Source organism: Oreochromis aureus, linkage group 6 (genome assembly GCF_013358895.1).
Source record: "Oreochromis aureus strain Israel breed Guangdong linkage group 6, ZZ_aureus, whole genome shotgun sequence".
Lineage (NCBI taxonomy): Eukaryota > Metazoa > Chordata > Actinopteri > Cichliformes > Cichlidae > Oreochromis > Oreochromis aureus.
Genome location: NC_052947.1, coordinates 1,641,337 through 1,667,122, shown reverse-complemented (window position 1 = coordinate 1,667,122; position 25,786 = coordinate 1,641,337). Strand labels below are relative to the sequence as shown.

The 25,786-nt window shown below is 39.8% G+C and overlaps 1 protein-coding gene across 3 annotated transcripts in view; it reads left to right on the top strand.

Annotated features, from left to right (window-relative positions):
* The window catches only part of tenm3 (teneurin transmembrane protein 3), a 298,938-nt gene that overhangs the window by 19,363 nt on the left and 253,789 nt on the right, over positions 1-25,786 (top strand). Inside the window, exon 1 of one of the 3 annotated variants that reach the window (XM_039613611.1) lies at positions 16,350-16,842. The exons of the other annotated variants lie outside the window; for them this stretch is intronic. The gene's annotated coding sequence lies outside the window, so the exon portion shown is untranslated. Of the gene's footprint in view, positions 1-16,349; positions 16,843-25,786 lie in introns of those variants that run through there. 3 annotated transcript variants of the gene reach the window in all.

The following is a 25,786-nucleotide window of genomic DNA, read 5'->3' as shown; positions in this document are numbered from 1 at the left end:
AGGGAAAAGCTTTTTCTGGTGAAGGAAACAATGTGATGATTTCTCACTGCGCTGTGATTTTTGACCATGAAGATGTTTATGTGTGTGTGTATGAGTGTGGGGGTGTGGAAAGCTATTGAAAACATTCAAGGTGAGAACTGATATCGAATATCACACAGATCAGGTTCAGATATGGTTTCATAGCTATCACACTGTAATGGAAGTACTAAGGGAAAGACATGTCAGAACTGCAAGCACACCCACACTGAATCACGTTTCCATCACTGCAAAGGACATTCCTAAGTGCAACTTCACTAAATCTAACACGAGGTATTCTCAAAACTCAAATATGGTTTGTATTAGAGCTGCGGTCCCCAACCCCCGGGCCTCGGACCGGTACCGGTCCGTGAGTCGTTTGGTACCGGGCCGTGAGAGTTAAGGCTCGGGTATGAAATGTATGATTTTCAGGGTTTTTATCGGTTTTCAGCATTATTTTGTTATCGTTTTTATCGTTAACTCGGTTTTCCTGGGTCTTTTCACGTGTGTTATGAATGAATCTTCTTTTTTTCGGTACCAGTACTAGTTTTATTTTGTTGTATTTATCCGCGACACCTTAAAGGCCGGTCCGTGAAAATATTGTCGGGCATAAACCGGTCCGTGGCGCAAAAAAGGTTGGGGACCGCTGTATTAGAGGGTCTTTTGCTTATATGGAGAGAGAAAAACAAACCGCATGCATATGTATCCCGTGCACACAGCTTTGTAAACACTGGCTCTTTGAACCTTTTGTCTCCTCGTTTTCTTTCCTTTAAAGAATTTCACCTATTTTTATTTCATATTGTTGTCCCATCTCTCTCTCCCTTACACACACACACACACACACAGAATCATTAGTATGTGAAGCTATTTAATAGCTGGATCGATAAATGTGCTGTTCTTACAGGATCATTTGGCCTCTGAAGCAAATCTTCTGACAGCCACTACATCATTAGGGCATTACCAGTAGCCTTCTGTCTCCTGCCCCGTGCAGTTCCTCGTTCATTTTTTCCTCTTTCTCGTTTTCCTTTCTCCTCTGCATCTCATAAGCACATTACATTTCCTGTTTTTTTCTACTCATCCTTATGGCTTTAGTTGTTTGGTTGTGTTGTTATTATCGTGGACTCAGAGTGAAAGGAAAATGTAAAAAACACCCTGTTTAGGACAGCGTTTGTGCTGATATGGACTTATTGTAGATCACTAAGATTCCATCTCTCATCATAAACCTGAAGGAATTCTGTCATTTGGAGCTATGTGATTTGTCAGCAGTTCCGTTGCAATGGTAGTACATCAATTGGGCCCAAGCTAACAGAGATAATTAAATACACTGCAGAGGGAATTGGAAAGTAAAGTGTTTATTATATATGAGCTGTGCATTTTTTCTTCAGGTGTAATTAATTTAAAGATTAACCAAACGCGTCGGCCATTCTGAGGCTGCACACACACACTAACCATAATTACTATAACAGTTATTTCCTGACACTGACACTTCTGTGGCCCAAAGGGGAAGAAAGGTTTGCAGTTGCAAGAAACTCTTCAACATACTTAATTTGGAAAATTGACTCAGATTATACAAAGAAGCAATGCTTTTCATTGCAGATGGATAACTAGCCTCAAATTTAATGATTCACCCACCAACCCTCTCATTCTCACACACACACACACACACACACACACACACACACACACACACACACACACACACACACACACACACACACACACACACACACACACACACACACACACACACACACACACACACACACACACACACACACATACACACCAGCATACTTGTCAAAAGTGTCTGGAAAGCTAGCGATAGTGTGACTGACCTCAGCATATGGGTGATTTTACTGAGAAACTTCACACTCACTCTCTCTCACACACACACACACACACACACACACACACACACACACACACACACACACACACACACACTATTTATTTTCATCTTTAGTTGCTTTCAAACTCACAGACTCCCACATTGCCTTATCTGTCCTTGGCTGCTATTTCTACCGTCATATGGCTTCTACTAAATGTGATTATGACACTAACAAAGGCTGGTTAGTCGAACATGAGTGAGTGTGCCTGTGTGTCTCTGTGCAGGCCTGTTGAGTGGGAAGGCTCGTCTGGCTGTCTGTCACACCAGCCAGTTTAGAGCCACACCTACTGCTATATAATTTCTCACACTGATCACACTGACAGCCTTACCATATTATAAAGAACATGTAAGAATAAAGACTAAATAAATGTAGAAATTCATGAAGCCATCAGTAGTTAGCGTTAAAGGGATGGTTGGCTCAACAGTGATCTGACTGTTTGTCAGCCTGGCTACAGTGCTGAAGAGAAACCTGGGGTTGTTCTTATTTTCTTCAATCAGTGATGAATAGTAAGATTTATGGAGGGATTTTTTATACAGCAAAACAGAATTTTTTCAGGCTAAATGATGATCTTCAAAATTGATGATACGCCATTTCCTCTCCAGCTTAAAAGTTTGAAAGTTATACCAGGGAGTCAAGTACTTCTGATACTTGTGAGGCTTTTTTTCAGGCGTAATACTATTAACAAGATAATCGACCTCTGTTGGAGTAGCGTTCAGGTAACTGCTCTGCACACTGTTTGCACATGGCGTAGAAGCAGATAACGGAGGATGAATTATATTCTCAAACTTAGTTACAGCACTTTCAGAAAGACATCTACTATTATTCTATCTATCTATTATTGTAAATGTAAATGTTATCAGGAAATGATCAGACAGCAGAGGGTTTTCAGGAAACACTGTTGAATGTTCAGTTTCTATGCCATATGTTAAAACAAGATCTAGAGTGTGATTAAAGTGGTGGGTGGGTTCTTTTACATTTTGAGAGAAGCCAATTGAGTCTAATAACAGATTAAATGAGATGTTGAGGCTGTCATTTTTAGCATCTACATGGATGTTGAAATCACCCACAATAATTATTTTATCTGAGCTGAGCACTAAATCAGATAAAAAGTCTGAGAAATCAGACAGTATAAGGTCAAGGTCGACAAAAAACAAAACAGTTTTTTGAGTTTTACAGTTAAGGTGGACAAGGCTAAGATTCAGACTTTCAAAACTCTGTCTGTGTCTTTGGTTGATTAATAGGGTAGAGGGGATCGCTGCCACACACCCTCCTCGGCCTGTGCTTCGAGGACTCTGACGATTACTCCGATCAGGGGTCAGATTGGGAGTGTTGATTATTTAAACTAACAATTGAAAAATGAATTATTGTTTCATGCACTAATAGGTACCTAGAAGAGAGAGACCTAATGTTTAACAATCCACATTTCATTGTTTTACTCTTTGGTGCTGTTGAGGATGCCGTATTGTTCTTTCTTTGTTCTTTTTTTATGTTTAAATCATTTTTTGATGGTTTTTGGTTTGTTTTTTGTCTGTTTGGGAGCTGACACAGTCTCTAAGGGGATGGGGTTTTGGGGGATAACAGGTGGAGAGAAGCTGCAGAGAGGGGTGTAAGACAAACTCTGCTTCCTTGTTGCACTTTTTGGGGGGTTTAATAAATTTGACCAGATTTCTAAAAATAAGGGCATCAATCCCACTTTGGATGGAGCAGCTGTGTCTCCTAACAAGACCAGGTTTTCCCCAGAAACTTTCCCAATTACTTATTAAGCCCACATCTTTTTTGGGACACCAGTGAGAAAGCCAGCAATTTAAGGAGAACATGCAATCAAACATGTCATTCCTGGGGAGGGAACCAGAGAAAACTACAGGCCTCACACTTGGAGGTGCTGATTCTGGTTCCTACTGCATTACCCTCGTCCTCTGGTTTCTCTACAGGAAAGAGGGGATTAGGTCCTCCAAGTATTCCTTCAACTGCCCAATTTTTTCCTCAGTTGAGGTCAGTGACACTCCACTCCTGCAAGCACCGTTTTCCCTTGCTCAGTTTCCTGACGGTTTGCCAGGCTCACCTCGAGACAGACTGAAAATCTGTGTCCATGGCCTCCCTGATTCCTTTCCACACCCAAGGTTTTGCCTCAGCTACCCACCAAGCTGCATTCTGCTTGGCCTGCCCGTACACATCACCGGGTAACTAAACTGATAGGACTCCTTCTTCAGCTTGATGGCTCCCTTCACTTCCAGTGTCTGCATCATTACTTAAAAAAGTACAAGATGTAATTTTTATATTTCAAAAAGGATCGGGCAATGTATTCAGGAAAGAAATCTGCCAGGAATTTCCCTGTGCTCTTTGGAAGGCAGTGTGTCTCGGACTCAGGAAAGTTTGGCTTGTTCTTTTTGTCTGTCAGCACCTTTAAAAACTGATGATGGGAATTGTAGATGGAACCAAGATAAAGGATCATAAATTCTAAATGGATTTCTCTGGGCAGTTACAAGCTAAAATTTTTGCATGGCTCTTATTTAAACACAAAGTAATTACCGAGTCATAGATATTGATCAACAAACCCTATCATTCTATTTCTCATTCACTTTTACTAGGGGCCAATAAAACCTTTATTGTTACATCTTTAAAGGCTCCTTGTGGGATGTTGGCTGGGAACCAATAAATAGTCATTTGGTGCAAGTCAATTCTGAATGATTAAGCAAGACAAGCTAAAATCATTGCTTATATCTAAGAGTAACCAGTCACAGGTGCGAGGCTATGACACACCTGTGTGTATTCTGTGTGCATGTGAGAGTGTTTATCATTAAGAGAGAGAGAGAGAGAGACAGCACCAGTTTTTGGATTAGCCAAGAGAGCTCGCTGAGATGGATTTTGAGACAAACACACACACGGGGGCATGCATGTTAGCCCTCTTTGCTTCCATCTCCACCAGTACGATGAGTGCATGGAGGCTTTTAACTAATCACATCATACAAAAGGTGGGGGCAGGGGGACATGTCTTATGAATGACTCATCCACTTTCACATCCTTCACCTTTTCCTTTCCCTCTGTCTCCCTCTTTTGGCCCCTTCTTTCCTTCAGCACCCACAACATTCACTGTCTCACTCTCTCAGGTCTTATCTCATATTGCACACTCAAGGTATTTGTAATCCGCTTACACTTGTTCAGCCTTCTTCTGGATTGTAATTTAATATGGGCTGTGCCACTGTATATGTGTGTGTAATAGATATAAGGTAACTGTATTTACCACCTGCCATCATGCATCTCTCCTCCTTTCTCTTTTTACAAACACACATGCATGTATGAAGAACCCTAGGTGAAAACTTCCCAACATAGCTTTTGTTGTATGCCACAAGTAAGTCAATGTCCTTTTGAGACAACAGGAGATTAAGGATAGTAGATCACAGAAGAAAGTTGAGATACCCCAAAAGGAATTAGGTGATGTACAAAAAAAGCAGAAAATATAAAAAGGCATGACGAAAAGACCAGAAGAATGAACATATCCAGACCTTAGATGTAGCCACAATAGGTACCGATCTTCATTGTCTACATAAGATGACTAAATTTGTGCCCATTATCTGGTCAAAAAGTAAGTTTAATGAAAAAAATTGCCATGGGTTTTAGTCATGTGGATTCATGGTCCCCAGAAGAAAACTCAGTTTTGTATGTGTCTGTTTAATAATCTTTTATCTTGTTGTACTGTTAGGAAAACAATTTTTAGGAGAGCGGCAGTATATGTGTGTTTTGCTGTAGTAAATTAAAGTTAAAGGCAATTCATCCTCTAGGGGCCACAAGTAGAGTTTAAAGCTTGTATTTGTTTTACAGTAAGTATGAGATCATTGGCAGATGAAAAGTGTTACTTTGGTGAAATAACTGACAAAAGGAGTGGCTTCTGACTTCTGGGAGGTAGCTGCATAGAACCACTGCTCCCGCCTCTTTTTACTAGAGCTGGGAGCAGTGGTTACTACAGCTAAAAGTGACAAAAAAGGACAGGAAGGACAAACACGGCAAGACGAAAACCAAGAAACGAGTTGAAACTATGACTGGATGGATACTGAAGAAAGTGAAGCTAACCAAGAGGGTGGCATTTTGGCTAGCATTGGGGCTAGTGTTAGCAGAAAGGATGACATGGATCAGGACGACAAAATTGATCTGAGGGCGATACTTATGGAAATTAACACTTCCGAAAAGAAAACATGCAACAGTTTGAAGAAGGGGGAGGAGCGCTAGGAGGACGTCTAATCAGGGGGCCCACTCCGAAGTGTGTGGCTGACCCCCTTAAAGCCTTATTACAGCAGATCTTACAGGGTTTCTCTTTTCTTTTTTCTCTTTTCTTTTTTTTTAAACACCCACAAGTGGAAATTCTGTTTCATTATCTTATTATCTGTTTGATTATTATCTTGTTAGCTGTGGCTCTGAGCAGCACTGTTCGGACAATGTGGTATTGTTATGTTAATTTTGACAACAATGTTCCACCCTAAAAATGGCAGACACAAAAACGGTCAAAGGTTCTGTCTAAACTAAAGAAAGATGTGGTTCGTGTAGCCCTTCTGCAGGAGACGCAGATCAAGAACACAAAAAACTAGAACAAGGTTTTCACAAGCATGTCTATTCATCATCATACAGATCTGGGCACCGTAGAGGGGTTGCAATTTTGATAACACAACAGATCTGTTTTGAATATTTATCTGATAAATGGGATAGGGAAGGCCAATATGTATTGGTAAAAAGGAGAATCAACGCTTTTCCAGTGACTATCCTCAATATATACACACCTGCTGGGAGTGACCGGGCTTTCTATGAGCACATGTTTGAGCTGATGACATGCATCGCAGTGTGAACGTGTGTGAATGTTGGTTAGATTGCACTTAGTGCTTGTATGAGTTGGTGTGAATGGGTGAATGTGGCATGTTGTATAGAGCACTTTGAGTACTCTGGGAAAAGCACTATATAAGAATCAGTCCATTTACTATATATTTTCAGGAAAATGACAAGGGGTGTGTGGCACCGTTCGTACTGTAGGCTGCCTATAAAGCGGTTATATGAGGAAAAATTATTGCCAACACTTCCCTGATTGAAAGGCAGAAAAAAGAGAAATTTGGAAAATTACAGTTGGATCTAAAGGAATTACAAACACAACACAAAAATACTTTACACAATGACAAAAAAAAATCAAAAAAAGAGATTACAAAATGAAACTGACGCAATATACTCTGAAGAAACACAAAAATTTTCCTAAAACAAAATTATTATGAAGCAGGTGGGAGATAAGAAAGCACCAAGCGGATAGTACAGTCCATAAAATAAAACAACCAAAAACTGGCATTATACACAATGATAATATTGAATGATAATATTAAAATACAGCAGAGTTTCAAAACATACTATAAAGATCTGTACTCCCAGCCTGACCTAAATAATGAGGAAGAGATAGAAAAAGTTCCCTAAATCTCCCAGAGGTCTCAGAACAGGAGAACAGTATGTTAATTAAAGAAATTATAGCTAAAGAAATCAATGCTGTAACTGCAAGACTAAAACCACATAAGAGCCCTGGCACGGATGGTGAATGGTGAATGGTATAAAGCCTACAGGGAGGAATTAACTCCTGGACTGAAGGCAGTGTGTAACTGGGTCCTTAAAGGAGAGGAGGTTCCCACTCATGGAAAGAAGCGACCATATGTGTTGTTCCAAAGGAGGGAAAAGATAAACTGAACTGTAGCAAATATGAGTATTGAACCTGGATTATAAAATATACACATCCATATTAACCAAACGACTTGATAATATCACACCCAAACTTATTAATCTTGACCAAACTGGGTTTATCCGTCAGCAGCAGAGCCAAGACAGTGTTAGAAGCACTCTCCACGTCATACATCATATAAAAAAGAATAATCTAGAGGCAATGCTGATGGGTTTAGGTGCCGAAAAAGCATTTGACTCTGTAAGATGGTCATTTCTCTATAAGGTTTTGGATAAGTTTGGATTTCATCAGATGGTCATTGAGACAGTTCAATCAATTTACAATAAACCAACAACAGAAATGAAAATAAATGGCAGTCTATCAAAACCATTTACTCCTGAAAGATCGTTCCCTCTCTCACCGATCTTATTTGCTTTGTTTGTTGAACCTCTTCGTCAATACGTAAGACAGGGTAACCAAATTAGAGGAATCAATATACAGGGAGACGATCAGAGGATATCTCTCTTTGCCGATGATATTTTAATCTACCCAGGCCAACCACCCAGAATAATGATGATATTGGAGGAATTCGGATCACTATCGGGCTAGAAATTAAATATTCAAAAAACAAGTTATGATCTTTAACTTCCAACCTGGAATTGAATTCAAAACTAAGTCCAATCTTAAATGGGATAAGGACTCCATAAAATATCTTGAGGTGATATTATGTAGATACAATAAAAAACTTTTTGAAAAGAACTGTATAAACTCAAAAATAAAATCAGATTTAACGAGATCGAGTCGTATCCACACTTTGGGTCTAATTAACAGAACAGAATCAATGTTTGTCATAAATGTTTCCCTCAAATGTTTAGCAAAATTGTATAGACAAATACTGTGCATATACATGTCAGCTTTCTTTTTCCAGGAATGTTGTACTGCTCCTAATGTAAATTCTTTATGCAAGATCACCAATAAAAACTAAGTAAACTGGAAAGAAAGAAAAAGATGTCTTGTCATCCAATCATGAAGAGAGAGAAAAATTATGTTACATGTTTTTAATCAGCTATGAGTTCAGTTGAACGAGATGAATAGCAGCTCTTTGTATCATTTTATGTGAATCATTCAAATCCCACTCCAGCATTGAAGGGGTCACACTCCATGTGTGTGCGCGCGCGCGTGTGTGTGTGTGCGATTACATGTGTGTGTGCATGTGTGTGTGTGTGTGTGTGTGCGTGCATGTCTCTGTGAGGCAGGAGGGTCCTTCATCGAAAATGTAAACCAGAAAATATCATTACTGCTGCCTACCGTGTTCTCATAGTCTCATGCACTCACACACACACACGGATGGAGCTGTTCTCGCAGTATAAGATCTCTAAGTGAAATCTTCGATGGTAACAGCTTCACAGGGTGCTTGTGCATGCATGAGACAGAGAAAATGAAAGAGAATGAAAACTCATTTCTTATAGTGTATTTTTCTGTGGTTGTTTTAAATAACCCAGAATCATTTCATTATTGTATTGTTATTTTGTGGTTATGTTACAGTTTATGGTTCAATTTCCCCAAAAAAATAGAACTTTAACAAAAAAAAAAGGTTAATTGGTGAATCTAACTTCCCCATAGGTGTCTGTTGAATGGCTGTCTGTTTCACTGTGTCAGCCCTGTGTAAGGCTGGTGACCTGTCCACGGTGTATCCTGCCTCTTGCCTTATGGTTGCTGGGATAGGCTCCAGTGTCCAGACCCTAAGCGGAAGAGAATGAATGAAAGAATGGGAAAAAAGCACTCTTAGCATTTCTAACACCAAGCTTATATTTCCCAAACGTAACTCTTAAAAATGGGGGCAAGCACAGGCTTAGTCAGGTGAGACTGAAGAAGTTACTTGGATGAAAACGTTAAGTCCAGAATCAACTTTTGGGATTTACTTACCTGGATGATTGAGCATGCATCAAGACATGCTAGTCAGAGTTTCGACTCACTGCCATTCTATATTGTAATGATACTTTGCAATGAGCAAGTCTTATTAAAAGACTTTGAGAGAGAGAGTTGTTCAGTAGAAACAAAGGTTCAAGTAAAGCTGTCATTGTCTTTGTAAAAGGACACTCATTTTCCAAGGCGGAAATCGCTTTAAGAATGTAAACTGACTCATTAACTTCTGTCTGATGCAGAATTAAGTTATAAACTTCCTTTAAACATAAGACTAAACAGCAGTGCCTTCTACTAGTTTTACATGAGTTGAATTGAATTTGCAATATTTTAACATCCTCTCTCCAAACCTTTAGAAGCATTTGGCAAACAAGGTTTAAAAAGACATTTTAGAATATATAAAGAGAAAGACTGTCATTGATCAGGTTCACCTATTAAAGGAAAGAAAGAAGAGAATAATATATTAGAATCACAACACCAAATAAACTGCACAAACCTGCTGGCAGCATTTACAGTCCATACTTTCCTAAAACAGACACAAGTCTCATTAAAATGACTACTTCCATATCTTATGGGAGATTTAAATAAGTATTGTTTTGACCAGCTTTGACCTTAGATAAAAATTTATTTTAATAAATATTGGTGAAACAAATAAATCCTTTGCGGTTTCCACACCGGTTTGGTGGTTTAGAGACGTCTTCATTTATCCAGCTACATGTTAGAAGGTTTTGTCACAGCTCCTGCTATTTCTTGTGTGACTAGAAACATTTATGGATGGTCAAGCTGCTGCACACCTATAGAAACACAAAGCTTTCTTTTTCTTTCTTCCCTTTTTCTTTGTTTTTTGCCACCAAGCCATTTGTCGACTTGGAGTCATTTGACAAAGATTGGTATGTGGCCAACTTGTAGATTTTTGTGTAAAATTCCTAGAAGGCAGTCATTTTCATGGGTTTGTGCACACTATTGTTGTCGTCATTATTATTATAATTGTTTTTGCTGTTGTAACTTTCATTTCTTTGGTTGCATTCATTTGTTTATTATAATATGTGTTGCACTTAAACCACAGGTGGATAAAACAGCAGCTTTACCTATCCCAAATGGTTTATTCCAGCCCCACATGAGCTTAGTAATCAGTTATTTTGAATAGGCAAAAGAAAAGTTGTCAAGATAATGTGCAGAAATAAACACATTTAGGCTACTCTCTGTTGCTGCGCAGCACTGGGATGCAGTGGTCAAGATGATTATTATTATTTTACTGTCTGGGCAGGAAGCTGAAATGTCTGAACTCACAGTGACTTACACACATACTCAAACACCCCACCATGAGAGGGGGTTACACAATGTTATCTCACCCTTGACTCTAATGCCAACACACTGAATGAAGGATTTTTTAAAAAGTTAACATTTTCTTTCTTCTGCTTTAGAATTCTTGCCTCATTGCTGTTTTTTCGTAATAATTGACTTATTTAAGACACACTCACAGTTTTTCTTCAGTTGTTTTATCTTTCTCTCAGTGTCCCACTCCCACGTTTTCCCCACACTTCTTTTTCTTCTCTATGTCTCTCTTGCTTTCTGTCTATCTAAGGTTGTGAATTTGCCCAGTAGGGGACCTGTAGAATGAAATGAAAGAACCCATATCACCCTCACTCATATAAAAATACATAGTGTGTTTAAATGGCGGGAACAGCTGCTCACACTCATGCACTCTGATGGCCTATAAAGGCTGTACTTTGTGTGTCATTGGGTGGCACCAGCAAATACTCTAGTGTTAGAAAAGCCTTACTGCTGCAGAGTCGATAGAGATAAAGAAAAGGAAAAAGCTAACTGTCCTAAGAGTCAAAATCTCTTTTTTAGTATTCTTCATCCACAGGAAATTGGGATCTAGAATAGATAAAGTAAAGGCTGTGTTTTACACTGCAAGATTCAAATATAATGCAGGAATTTAGCCTGAAATGCCTGAAAGTCCAACATAGCTTACGGAAGGGTAAAGTCAAGAGCACACTAATGAAGTTTAGAGGCAATCAGTCACAATTAAAGTCCATTCCATACCTCCTTTTTCTCCGTTTTTAAGATTCCTAGCGGTTAAAAGTTTCATTCTCGCACCAAATGGAAGTTTGATAGAGATAGAATCCTTGACATGATTGATGGTTTAACTCCCTGATGAAGGCTTATATACCATTTTTTCTTTGGAGTTCTTTTGAAGGTAAAACGTGACTAAGTCAGGAAAATAAAGATCTCCTTTGACTCAAAGGAAATGCCTCCATTCAAAGACTTAAACCAACCAGCTGATCTAAATCACAGCTACGGGGATACTTGAGATGATTGGCTATAAGATGAACAAGGCCGCAAGAAGCAGTACCCTTCATGGAGAAGGAGACTAGAGGCTAAGTTGAAGAAAGAAGTACAACAAGCTATGCATACCCAAAGCCTTAGAAACTGCCAAGCAAAGACTCAGTGTTGGTTAACCACTTGAAGAGGTATACCAGAGCAATAGAACTCAAATGTTCTTCACTGAATTATTATACTCTCAGAGGCACATGAAAAATATGAGAAAAGCCCCACCAAGGCTGGAGATAGAGCAATACTGGAAGAGCATATGAGAGAAGAATGCAACACATAACAACAATGCTCAGTGGCTAGCAGATCTAAGAGCAGACCAAACCAACCTTCCTGAATAGCGACCAGTAACCATCACAGTCTGGCAACACAAATGAACCAGCAGCTAATCGACAATATGCACCTGGAAAGGCTAACTGAAGGCCAGACCATCCGATACCATCCAAAGTCCAACCAATAACTTGCCTCAGCACAACATGGAAGGGACAAAACACCAGCTACTGCTAGATAGAGCAATCACTCCAGACTGTAAGACCAGACTGACCAACCTGTTCACCGCTAGGATTCACTACAAGAAAGCGTATGGCTCAGTGCCTTAAACATGGATTCTGGAATTCTTAGAAATAATCAACAGGACCATAAGATCCATCATGAGGAATGTGATGTCGATCTGGCAAATGACACTCCAGGCCAACTTTAAGTCAACTGCACAGGTCACCATCAAGTGTGGGATTTCCCCAGGAGATGTTCTGTCCGCACTGCTGTTCTGCATAGGCCTGAACCCCCTCACCCCCCAAATTAACAAGATTGGCTATGGATAGCTATAAGTACCCTGGGGAGGGCATTAGGAGAGACGCAACTGCCAAATACCTGGAGAGAGTAAGGTTAGTGCTAAGGAGTCAGCTGAATGGGAAGAACAAGATCAAGACCGATGCCCTGGCAGTTATTAGACACCCTACTGGGATAATAACCTGGCCTAAGGAGATAGAAGTCACTGGCATGGTAAATGTAAATGGGCTGATTCTTATATAGGGCTTTTCTACTCAAAGCGATCTATACAACATGCCACATTCACCCAAGCACTTTTTTTTCAAAACTTTTAGTGCATCCTAACAAACATTCATACATTGGAGAGCAGCTTGGGGTTAATATCTTGCCCAAGGATACTTGGCATGCAAACTGGAGGAGCCAGGGATCAAACCACTAACCTTCCGATCTGTAGATGACCTGCTCTACCTCCTGACCTACAGCCACCCCAACACCAACTTCAAGACAAGACAGCTCCTTACGATTCATGCAGGGTTTCACCCCAAATTCAGCACCCTGATACTGTACATGAAATAGAAAGAAGGAGGCCAAGAACTAGTGAGTGTCAGAACCACTATCCAGAATGAAACAACAAAAAGCAAAAAAAAAGATGGCCACAACTGATCATGGGCTTAGTGAATACTCCAGGCAACAGAAAGAAGAGAAAGAAGACGAGCAAGGACAGGTCAGTGCCATGCCATGACTGATATCAAAAAATTCTACCAGTGGCTTGACAAAGCTGGACTGAAAGACAACACAGAAGCACTAATAATGACACCACAGGAATAAACTCTAAGCACAAAATCAATAGAAGTCTGGTCTTCCACACTAGGAAAGTCCCAGATGCAGGCTGTGCAAAGATGCCCCTAAAACAATCCAGGACATAACAGCATGGTGCAAAAGGCTGTCAGGCAGCCTTACATGCCTGACAGCTGTAATCAAGTGGTTAGTATAATATACAAGAGCATCGGTACAGAGTATTGCCTGGAAGTCCTGAGCTCAAAATGTAACTCATAGGGTGTTAAACATCCAAATACAGACAGACAAGTGGATAACAAACAGGACATAGTAATGACAGAAAGCAACAGACAGTGCATTGTATTTCTCTTCCTCTGAACCCAGTAGATTGAATTGATGCCAAAGAGCTGGATTTTGCCTTTAGATCATTAATAAACTGGCCTGTTTGGGGCTGATCCACCACCTTTCTTGCGATCATTCCAGCCTCGTGCAGGTCTACATTATTGTCCTTGATATCCTTTGACAGCTCTGTGGTCTTGGTGGTGGAGAGGTTGGACTGGAAGAAAGAGACTTTCTGGACAGATGTGATTTGTACATTTAACAAGTTGAGATCAGGAGAATCTGTGATTGACTGATTGCTTGACTGGTTGGTTGGTTGATTGATTTTAATCCAGTCTGCTTTGGGAATTAAAAACATATTTTGCTCAATGAAACACAAATCAGTTTCTAACTTTAATGTAATGTGTTTTTTCTGGAATTTCTTTAAATTATTTTCTCTTTCTCATTAACATAAAACTACCAGAAATATTAAACACCTAATTTCTTTATAACTGAGAAAACTTAAAAATTCAGCAGGAGATCAAATGACGAGTTCTCACTATGACTGTAGCATATGTGCCCTATCTGCGCCTTAACAAGTGGACTAATCTAAGCAAAACTTTGCACAAACATCATCATACAGCCATTATTAACATTTATATTTTTAAATAAAATATGCAATATAAATCCCCATTCTTTTGATTTTTCTACATATTATGTTCATTTTATCATCCCCATACACATTTGATATTATGTTCTCCAATTTGTATTGGTTTTCAACACATAACTCATGCACTCTGATGGCCTATAAAAATTTCTCCAAAATTTGTATCAACAGTGGAATTTTGGTCCAGTAACCACTAAATATGGAATAAAGAATTTTTTTAAAAAGTACCCCAGACCTATCAAAAATGATTTTTGCTAGTAAGTATCACAAATAGTGCAATTTAATCTATGTCCTTTCTCATCATCATCCTCACTCCATGAGGCGAGATCTTGCATGGAGGAGAGATGGAGTGCTGTGGCAACCCCTGAAAGGGTAAGGCTAAAGGGAGCAGCTGAAGGAAGAAGAATTTCTTAGAATGAACAGTTTCCCCATCCTTTTGTTGTTGTTGTTGTGGTGGTGGTGGTGGTGGTGGTTGTTGTGGACCTCTGAATGAAGTGAAGTATTTAGAATGTAGCAGATACACATACGTCCAGTAGTGAAATATGTGATAAACGCTGCAGTATTAAAGATTAAAGATAACACCACATTTTATATCCTCATCTCCTAGCTAGTGGCCTCTGTGCCAAAATCAATACTCCATTAACCTCTATGGAACATGATGCTTATATCATTAGCTTCTATGTATGTTTAATGATGATGTTGATGTATAGATTAATAAAATATTTAAGCTGTGTATATACTTGTGTGTGTTAACACTAAATTAGTTCTTTGGGCAGATGACCACTTATCTTTATATTACAGTGTCAAATGAGCTCATAACAAAGGCTGGTTTAATTGCATGACAAGAAATAAAGCATAATTTTGCAGTTTTGCTGCATCTAATTTCTTTTGTACTTTTCTATGGTTCATATAAGTCTTTTCCTTATACCCAGCATCTTTTAAAAATCATCAGATACTGTCTTTGTCTTGTGCAGTTTAATTTCAATTTATTCATTTATTTATTTTGTTTATTGCAGGAAAACAGCATGCTTTCTTTGTAGATGTAATTTAAGCATTCTGTTAAAAATGATTTTTACTATAGAATAAAATTATGTATATATTTTTAATAATAACTTCTTAAAAATAACACTTAAGAGCATGTTAATTTCTCAGTTGAACATTCTCAACAAAATAAATTACACTAAATTCTAAAGAAAATTTTTATTATTTATTTATAATGGCTGGAATTTTAACAAAGAATAAGAAAGCAAAATGTTGCATTAAAATCTTCTGAAGTGAAAAACTGAAAATATCACTCACATTTTTATTATATTATTTGGATACATTTATTTACCCAATCTCCATACATACATACACTCTATAATAACGAAGTTGTTGAACTTTGAATTGTTGAGGTGGACGTGTGTGCATGCGACACCCTGTATAATATGTTTAATCCCACATTCTCTACCTGTGTGTCTGCCTAGCACCTCACGCCTTGGTACCTTTGGTTTATACAGCTGCCTTGCTGCATCCACGCACACACAGATGCGGTGTGTGAGAAAATAATGAATTATTCTTTTGTCATAAGTCGCGCCCGAAAAAACATAGAGGGGTCATGTGTGATGAATGGTGTAGTAGTTTAGCTCCGAATACATCCGTGGTCATGAAAGCGGGGAGTCTTTTATCAGTGGAAAAGAATGCAGAGAAACAGGGAGGGAAAGGCGTGTGTGTGTGTGTGAGTGTGTGTTGGTGGCAGTGGGAGTGTCCCTTCTTGGGCCCGCCTCCTCCTCTGCAAATCTACTCCACCAGCCTTCCAAATGCCGAGCTCTGCAGTCCCGCCCCTCCTACCGCTCGACCCAACACACACTCTGTTTTCTTCATTCTCCTTTTCAGCCAATCCCATTCTTCTCTCTGCTCCCTCTCGTCCTCTTGGCCCCGCCTCCCCCTCGCTCTCCCGGCAAGAGAGCTTGAAACTTACAGAAACGAAGCGGTGGAGAGAGAAAGAGCAGAGAGCGAGTTAAGCACGTCGGCACACACGTAACAGAAGTATCGGGAGCAGGCGAGGGTCGGCGGTTATACACGGTACCGAGACACGCAGAGTGATACGAGGAAAGACTAAAGGAGCAGAATTTTACGATTTCTTTATCTGGGAGAGAGAGAAGAGGAAAAAAGGTAGAGGGAAACGGGGGTGCTGGGTGTTCTTCAGTCTCCATCCCTTCCAGAGGTTGTATAGAACAAGAAGTCAGAGAGAAGACTGAGGCAGTCCCACCGACGGGGAAAGAGACAAGCAAGAGCAAACCCGAGAAAACCGGGCTCGAGCTTTTGGTGTCTCCAGAAACAGAGAAAAAAGCGAGAGAAGACAGTCGGAGGTACCCTGAAATTTCCCCTGGCAGCAGGGCGTCTCTCATGCGAACCTGAAAGGATTTATGGTTTTTGTGGAAGCGTTAACCCTTTAAGCAAGGCGAAACTGGAGTACTCCCACAGACAAGGTATGCGACCGAATTTATTTATTTATTTGTTTTCTTTTGCACGGTTTGCGCGTGTGTGTGCGCGCGCGTGCCTGTCACAGCGTTTGCTGTGTATAACTGTGTGTGCTCGTCTTTTGCAGTTGCCTGGTCTCCAGTCAGTCGCTTGCCATTCTGTAAATTCACTGACTGAATGTAAAGTCATCGGCAACACAAAGCAGCCAGTGTTTGCGCGCGCGCACGCGTGCGTGCTACTCTTTGTGTGTTTGAGCGTGTTCACATATCGCCAGAATGAGGCCTGATAGTTTGATTTCGTGAGGAGGTGACAAAACACATGAACACGGTGTAATTCGTGTGTTCGAGCTGCCTTTGCCTTTTCCCCTCCTGGCTGCTGTCTTTCTTGTGTTTGATGATATTTTATTTGCCGGCCTTTCTGTTTGTGCTTCTCGTTTTTTTTTAATTGTGTGCCATACTTTTTTAGGCACTTAGGAAGCTAACCAATCAGGCAAGCGTTTTCAGGTAATAGGACGTACGACTTGTTAATAGGCACCAAAGTCATTTACTGTTATTTTATCCTCGTCACACACACACACACACACACACACACACACACACACACACACACAATCACAGACTTTTATAAACACGTCATGACTTAATCGTATCGTAAATATTTGCTTCAAGGTCTGTTTTTGATTTTGTGGCCGTTACATATTTCAGGAAATATAGATGGGGAAAACCCAATCCGTGTGGTGGAGGACAAACTGATGTTTCTTTGTGCTGACTAATTTTCTTGTTCATTTTCATAAAGAAAATAAAAGTTGCCTGTATGTGATGGGAAAGTTCCCGTTACAGTAGAGGGCAACGTGAGGTTGTCTGATCTTGGTGTAAATTGATTAATTACGAATTGATCTAACAGGTTCTTCTGGATTCGTCCTTAATGTATGGACAGCTTGAATGAATTTACAGCCACAAGTTTTATTTTAGTCTTCAGAGGTCGAATCTATCCTGCAACCAGACTGGAATGTGACTTTGGATGGGAAGCTGCCAGCTCTCACAGTGATAGTTAAAAGTTCATTCCTTCTTATTTGATTTATTCTTTAATGCTTTTGAATGTCGTTATTTTAATCACAGGCTGGTGTGTATCTCTGCATCGCTATGGAACTACGAAACCGGGGTGATTTTAAGGTCGTTTTAAAAATGCCACTTTTCATATAAAACTTGCGTCGCTGCTGTTGTCTTCCTAAATGATACACTGCCAGTGTCGGTGAAGCGGAAATGTTTTTTTCCAGGCTTTGCTTGTGTTACTTTGTGTGTTCCTCACAGTGGCAGGAGTGTAATTGTCTTTAGTCAAAGTCAACCTAATATCTTCAGGTCAGTGGTTTTTCTTTCACCGCTCACTGAAGACAACAACACATCGCTTCTTTGTCGCTCACACACCGAGTTTTGTTCATGAACTCTGCCAGCATTCCTCCTCTTCAGTCCTGACTTTGTGTTTGGAGCTGATCTAAGCTGCAGCACAAAATACAGAGTGGAAATCAATGTAGGTTATAATGTCGTTCATTGCATAGCTTTTAAAATGTGTTTCATGTATATTTTTTTATTGTGAGCATGATTCCAACCCTGCCTGTGTATATGCACACATTAAGAAATACCTGCAGTGCTTCATTTTAAACATTATGTGTGTATGTGTGCTGTATTATCTTCATAAGTTCTACTAATATTTTCTGCTAACTTTATACGTATGGACAATGCATTAAGGATACTTTATCAGGCTTAATGATGCTTACATTTTTATTTTGTGAGTAAATGACAGAACAATTAACTTACATTGAAAAATCTGGTTTACACTTGTTTATACACGCTGTTTTGTCACCTTGACAATAACATTTAAACTACACACAATTCAGTGAAAGTGGACTCAACTCTGGGAAGTATCACCCGATCTGACTTGGCTTTATAACAGTGTTGGCAAAGGTGTGTGTGTGTGTGTGTGTGTGTGTGTGTGTGTGTGTGTGTGTGTGTGTGTGTGTGTGTGTGTGCATCCACTGGGTTGAGGTGAGGTTATGGTGGCTGGACTGGCTGCTGCTCAGACACAAAAAGAGGAGGGCTCTTGCTTTCTGTCTAATTGCTTCCAGAGACAAGATTTGCATTCCTGTCTCTCTTTCTCTCACTCTCGCAGTGTCTCGCTGCCTCCCTCCCCCTCTTCCCTTTACCTTTTCAATTGGAAACATAAGTTTGGAGACATTCCTGAAACATGCATGTGAAGCAAAAAAGGAAGTGGGTGATGGATTAAAGGAATTAACATGTCACTGTGAAATTAAATATGCTTAAAAATGACTGTGGATGGACGAATGATAAAGGCGGGCACAGGCTGTAGTAGAGAGAAGAACACATGCAACTGATTAAGAGTGGAGTGGGCCTATTGGGAATGATAACGCGCCAGAGAAAAAAATAAATAAATAAAAGAAATATACAACTGTATCATATCTTAATCAAATCATTTTGCATCTAAGGCTGATTGTAGCAGTGCATTCCTTTATCCGAAGATGCTCGAGCTGAAATAGCAATTTAAATCACCTTCTAATTTTACATCTTCCGTGTTTGTGCTGCGCTACATGCAGTTGTGCGTTTTGTGAGTGGGTGAGGATTTGAAAAGATTTTGATGATGATGATGTCATGAATAATGGCAAAAAACTAAAAAAGAGCTTTGGTAAATCGTTTTCGTCAAGACTTCTTGTGTGTTGGACTAATAAGAGTTTACTGCATATATTTGACATGCGTATCAAGGTAAGGTTACGGCTTAGGTTTTCTTTTTCCTTATTCTCTGGAATGTTTGAGTGAATTAGGAGGACTACGGGTTTGAGACCAACCACTGGGAGAGACAATGCACTCAGTCAAGCAGCACAGACAGCTGCAGCATTCCACTGGTGGTTACATTAATAGGAAAAGCACCTAAAAGGTCTTTTCATTTATTTTGCAAGTTTTTCATTGTGTTATCTCACTTGTTGAGATGCTTATACAAAGTACTTGTTTGCACATATAAAACACAAGTTGATAATTATTGCTGTCACAAAGGCTGAATTACTTTGTGTTATGACAACTGTACTGCAAAAACAAAGGAGGCGTATTTGAATAGATGTGAATCCTTGAATTTCTTCTTTTTTAGTCTTTTTTAACAGGTTTTTTTTCTAACAATTGAATGAAATGAACAACTTCTTTTGAAGTGTTTTGTAACAAAGTAGTAAATTATGTATTTTAATTTTTTTGATCTGTCATTATCTCTTATCTCATGTTGAGAGCCTTCTTATTTTTCATCATCAAGAAAATACGAGGTTTCATAGGTGGTGCTCTTCTAAGGGCAAATTGATGGTGCTGTAGGTACGTTCGTGTTTCACCCTGCAGAGCTGTGTCTTTGTTTCAGTGTTTCCAGTGAAGAGGGCTTTTTTCTCTGCAGGCTTTATCAGATTATAATAGATGTATTTGCAGATTAAGGGGACAGAGTGTGTGACGGACTGACCGCTGGGGCAGACAATGCAACCAGCCAAGCATTATATGACCTGCTGGGGCGCACACACATGCATGCACACAGAGGAATTCAGCTTCCTGCAGATACGTACACATTCAGATGTGCACTCTTGCATGCACTTCATGAACACATACATTGTCCTCACCCGTACTGTGTTTCTAGTCCAGGACAAAAAAGGCTGTGAGTGTGTGCGTGTGTGTGAGCCACGGGATGAGAGAGTGATAGGGATAAATGAAGGAGACGAGTAGGAATGAGAAGTTCAGGAGAGTTAAGTTCCTGAAGTTGTGTGTATACACACACAATGTGCACTCATTCTATTGTCTCTCTATCACTCTCTCCATAAATAGAGCACTATCTCCTAGCAACAAGGCCTTTTAGAGAGATATGTGAGATAGATTGTCTATGATATAGGGGTTCGTGCGCGCGCGTGTGTGTGTGTGTGTGTGTGTGTGTGCAAAGCTCGAAAAAATAATGAAAGTCATCAGAAGAAGGGCACATACTATGAAATCCAAGTTAAGGAATGAAGGTGAGATAGTAGCCCGCACTTCCAAGTATGTGTGTGTGTGTGTGTGTGTGTGTGACAGTAGTAATTTTCCTGATGGACTGCATTACTCTAGATGGGGCTACTACTCAGAAAATAAAAGTTTCAATTACTGCTAAAGTGCCTCAGACTGCCACACCTGCACATGCACGGTGATGTATTGTATAACATTATTCGTTTGTTATGCGCACACGAGCAGACACTAGGATTTACAATAGTTCTCATATAACACTCACTAGGGGACACATAATGGTCTGGCTCATTCATATTATTTTGACCATATTTTTCCTTGTTTTATTATTTTTCATTACATGCAAAGATGTGGGCCTACAGGGCCAAGGGCCACAGCAATAACAGCAGTCTGGAAGTTGGGAGAAATATTCAGTCTCAGCTGCAACATGAAACAATGAAACACTAATTCATAATAAAGAAAGTGACGTGGCGCTGGTAATTAGGCTTTCTGTAACAGAATGGGCCAACAAAGGATGTCACAGCTACTCAAGCTGTTTTTATATATAATAGTAAAAAGAATATGTCACTTAGTTTGTCACAGGTAAATGGCTTGGGCAGTATACATCCCACAAATGGATGATATTGTTGTTCTTATCTAATAGGTGAATGAGTGAAGATGAAAAAGCGAGATGTAGAATCACATCAGAGAAGAGAAGAAGATTCAGAGTAGTTTACACAAGGTTAAGAGAAAAACAAGGCTGAGTGATGAGGTGTATACTGACTGTTCCTTATCAGAGACCCAGTCCAGATGGTGTGCAAACAGCACCTCTTTACTTCATCCTCACCCCCCACCCCACCCCCCACCCCTCCACAGTATGCAGGAAGACGTGACCTGAACTCTACAATATAAACTGTACCGGCTTTGATAGAAAAGCTGCCTGTGACAGTGATAAAACCTTTATCCAAAGTGCAGCACTCACTGCATCACTGTCAGGTGGAAGCTTTACCTTATATCACGGTGCCACTGCTAACCATCACACACCACACTGCTGTAGAGGAACAAGTGATACAGATGGATGTTAGAAATAGTAAGTTGCATTAGGGTCAAGCCCCTGTCATAATGACAACAGGAAATATTAGTGGTGGTGGTGGGGGGGGGGGCAGAGTACACTGTGAACAGGTCACCAGCCTATCACAGGGCTAACACAGAGACACAGACCAATACTCAGTTCAGACCTCAGCCTGCATATGTAATAACATTTTTCCCTCCTTTAATACTTTTGTCACCTTTAAGCAACAGAAACCAGCATGAACAGCATATATGCATATAAGATGCCACATCTTATATGCAGCACATATATGAATTCAAGTCATTGCCGGAGCAGTAACAAGTGTCAGGGCAGCAGAAGATCCCAGAACAGCGGACAAGAAACTGATAAGGAACATGTCTTTAATTAAAAACTAGCATTGTAAGGGGGACCTGGTGTTTTAGTGTGCAGGATGAAACTCTCAGCCCTTCTCAGTAACTTTTATAAAACAAAAACAGTCTCATGTGAACGCGTGGATTCACACACACACTTAGAGGCGACGCACAGGAGCCCTCCATCATTCCTTTCAGGTCTTATCTCGCTTCTCTGGGAAATGAAGACTGAATGAAATGAAGACAGACGATGTGATGGTAATATGAACCATGAGAACCTGGTGTGTGTGTGTGTGTGTGTGTGTGTGTGTGTGTGTGTGTGTGTGTGTGTGTGTGTGTGTGTGTGTGTGTGTGAGTGAGTAAGTGAGAGGGAGGCAATTCATTTCTGTTGTTGCACTGCTGCACTGTGTCATAAGCATCCTGCAGGGAGCCGTTTCTCCTCTTTTGTTTATGCTGAAACCAAATAGATGAAAAAACTGTGACAGGTAATCTGCTGATGTTATTGTTCATGTAAAGCATTTCATTGCTTCAGCTACAATCAGTAACAATGTACCATGTTTGTTTTTTCTCAGCCATTTGACTGTGAAAATTACTACTGTGATAATGATTATGGGTAAATTCAAAAGCAGTTGTGTTTTTTGTGTATGTGTAAATTGCAGTGTTAGCTCAGTATGGGAGGGCGATTTGGACGGCTCGTGGTGTCATTTGTCAGATGGACAGATAGGTGGACTCAAAAGCTCAGTAACACTCTTCAATCCTTACAGGCTCGTGTGCCTTGAGGCTTTTGCTCACTTTGTTAACTCGCCAGTTTCTTTTCTCTTGAGCCCCCCACCCCCCGCAACTTGCGCACACACACACACACACACACACACACACACACACACACACAGCCGATTCTCAGTCAATCTTTGCTAAAATACTGTGAAGGCGTTAACAAAATTGTGAAAATTACAGCACGTCTTATTTATACCATTTTGCAAGAACCATGTCTGTTTTATATCTAATGTGACTTTAAATTCAAAAGTGGTGCAGTCTAGGGTCTGTCTTTGCTTGGATATATAGATATTTTTTGTGAACAGAAAAGTTTCACAGGGATTCAAGTTTTGCAGATAACGTAGTCAGGATGGTTTATGGAAGTGAGTGAAAGGATCAGAACCAGAATACTTTATTTATCCATTGCTCCAAGACAGCAGCAGTAACAGACTAAACTATTTAAATAATACAATATGTTACAGAGTTTACACATTTAAGAAATAGCAGATATGTATGCAAATCGCTCAAATATTAAGAACATTACAGAGGTGATGGGTGAACAATGATCTCAGTAATTAGTAGAAACTTAATTTTCCATGACTGTTATATTTATTTGTTTCACTGTGCAGTAAGCACCAATATTTGTTAAACCGCCAAAAGTTCTGTGTGTTCTTTCTTTATTCATTGTCAGTAAATCCCCTCCTGGGGATAAAAAAAGTGAACTCCACACTGAGTGAGAAGGGGTTAAACAACTGGAAAACCTCAGAGATTCATTTAGTGAAGAAAAGAAAGTACACACACACACACACACACACACTTGCTTGCTTAACCCGTATCCTCTTTGTAGGCTGATCTGCCTCCCCCTCCTGCCACTCCCTCATGCTCCTTCAAACCTTTGCCTCCCTCAGTCTGCTCCTTTGTTGGGAGGTGTCAGGGGCAAGGCGAGGTCGCTACCCCAACACACCATGGGGTCAGTTTACAGGAAGTGTGTGTGTGTGTCGGTGTGGCCTTGACCTTTGTTGACATAAGTGCTTGTTTTATTAATGCAGTGTTGTGGTGGTCTCATGTCGCTTGTAAAACACGGGTGCACACACACACACACACACACACACACACACACACACAGCAACCACTGCATGCTGGTTTGAGACAGAAGGCTACTGTGTGTGTGTGTGTGTGTGTGTGTGTGTGTGTGTGTGTGTGTGTGTGTGTGTGTGAGAGAGAGAGAGAGAGAGAGTGTGTGTCTTTACCTTTTATCAGTGCTGCTTTGTCAGCAGTGAGTATATGTGGTGTTAGTCATCTCCTCCATCGCTCTGTTTCTGTTTTTCTGTTCACTGATTAGTTTTTTGTTGGCTCACGAACTATTATGTATGATAAACTGATGAAATATTATAGCACATACACAGAAAAAGAAATGGATTTAGTAAAACTGATAAACAGTGAAGTGTGACTGGATTTAAAGCTGCGCTGCCACTTCTCTTCAAACCGTAGATTAATCAAATCCTTTGGTGTGTCATCTGTTTTATTTTGTCTGTCTTCTTTCTTGGACATAAACTTGAGTTTCTACCATTTAAAGCTTCTCAAATGGGTCATGGAGGTCTAATGTATGAATTTTATTAAAGGTGGATTATGAAAAAAACATAATACAAAAACATTTTTGATCTGATAAAGTGAAATGAAATGTGAATCGTATGTTTTAATAACAAATGTTCATTATGTGCACGATGATTATCTGAAGTTTAAATGTCAGCTGCCTTTCCTCAGTCAGGGAGTAACACACGCTAAAAGCAGCTTAAAAATGGAGTCCACCAATTACTGATAAATAACCATCCCACCTGTCTATGAGCTTTATTAGCTTTATGAAAACTTTTAAAAACACCAACTCGTGGGAAGTCCAAACTCTGACCCTTTACTGTAAGATACATTACTGATCAGATGAACACATAGAATTATGAGAACCAGTGGATTCACGCAGTAAGCTGATCAGCTTAAAAGACTGATAACTCACACATGAACTATAATGGCAACAGAACTCTACAAAAATTATCTTATTTCATTATCTTATTTGCACACCTTAAATCTGTTAATTGAACAAATGCAGAGACTCTTGTGAAGTTAGGGCTGCTACTGACAGACACCAGCCATCATGCTAATAATTTGAACATTTACCACCAATGTTGTCCTGGTGCTGGAAGCATCAAGGATCAGTGCACAGCGTAATGCACCATGTGGCAGTAGGGGACTCGACATCAATTTTACTACTGCTTGAGCAATCAAATTGCTGTAACTAATTAACTGTCATTTTAGCATTGACTTGATATTCACACATGAACACTTAAAATGTTTTCATATTAGCAGTAAATGGTGTACGGAGGAGTCTTTTGTGTTTCAGGGGATGACATCAAGTCCTTATTTACCACCAATTTAAGAAGAATATTTTTGCACATATTGTTTAAAAGGAATAAAAATGGAGATCAGCAGAAAAAAGGTGCTTGAACTTCAATGTGCTATATTGGATTTGGGCCCTATAAAAGTGTTGCTGTTATTCTGGCTTTTCAGAAGTTATGTTGAAATTATTCAGTTTTTTATATATCACAACAACTATCAACAGTTGCCTCAAAGAGCTTTTTTGCTGGTGAAATGCAATCTCATTGTACCACTGTGTTACTGTCTGTATTCAACATTATGTTTGATTGCACTTTGCAAGCAGAATTGACTTCACTGTCAGCTAGGTCTCTCCATTTACCTTCAGCCCTTTCTGCAATATACGCAG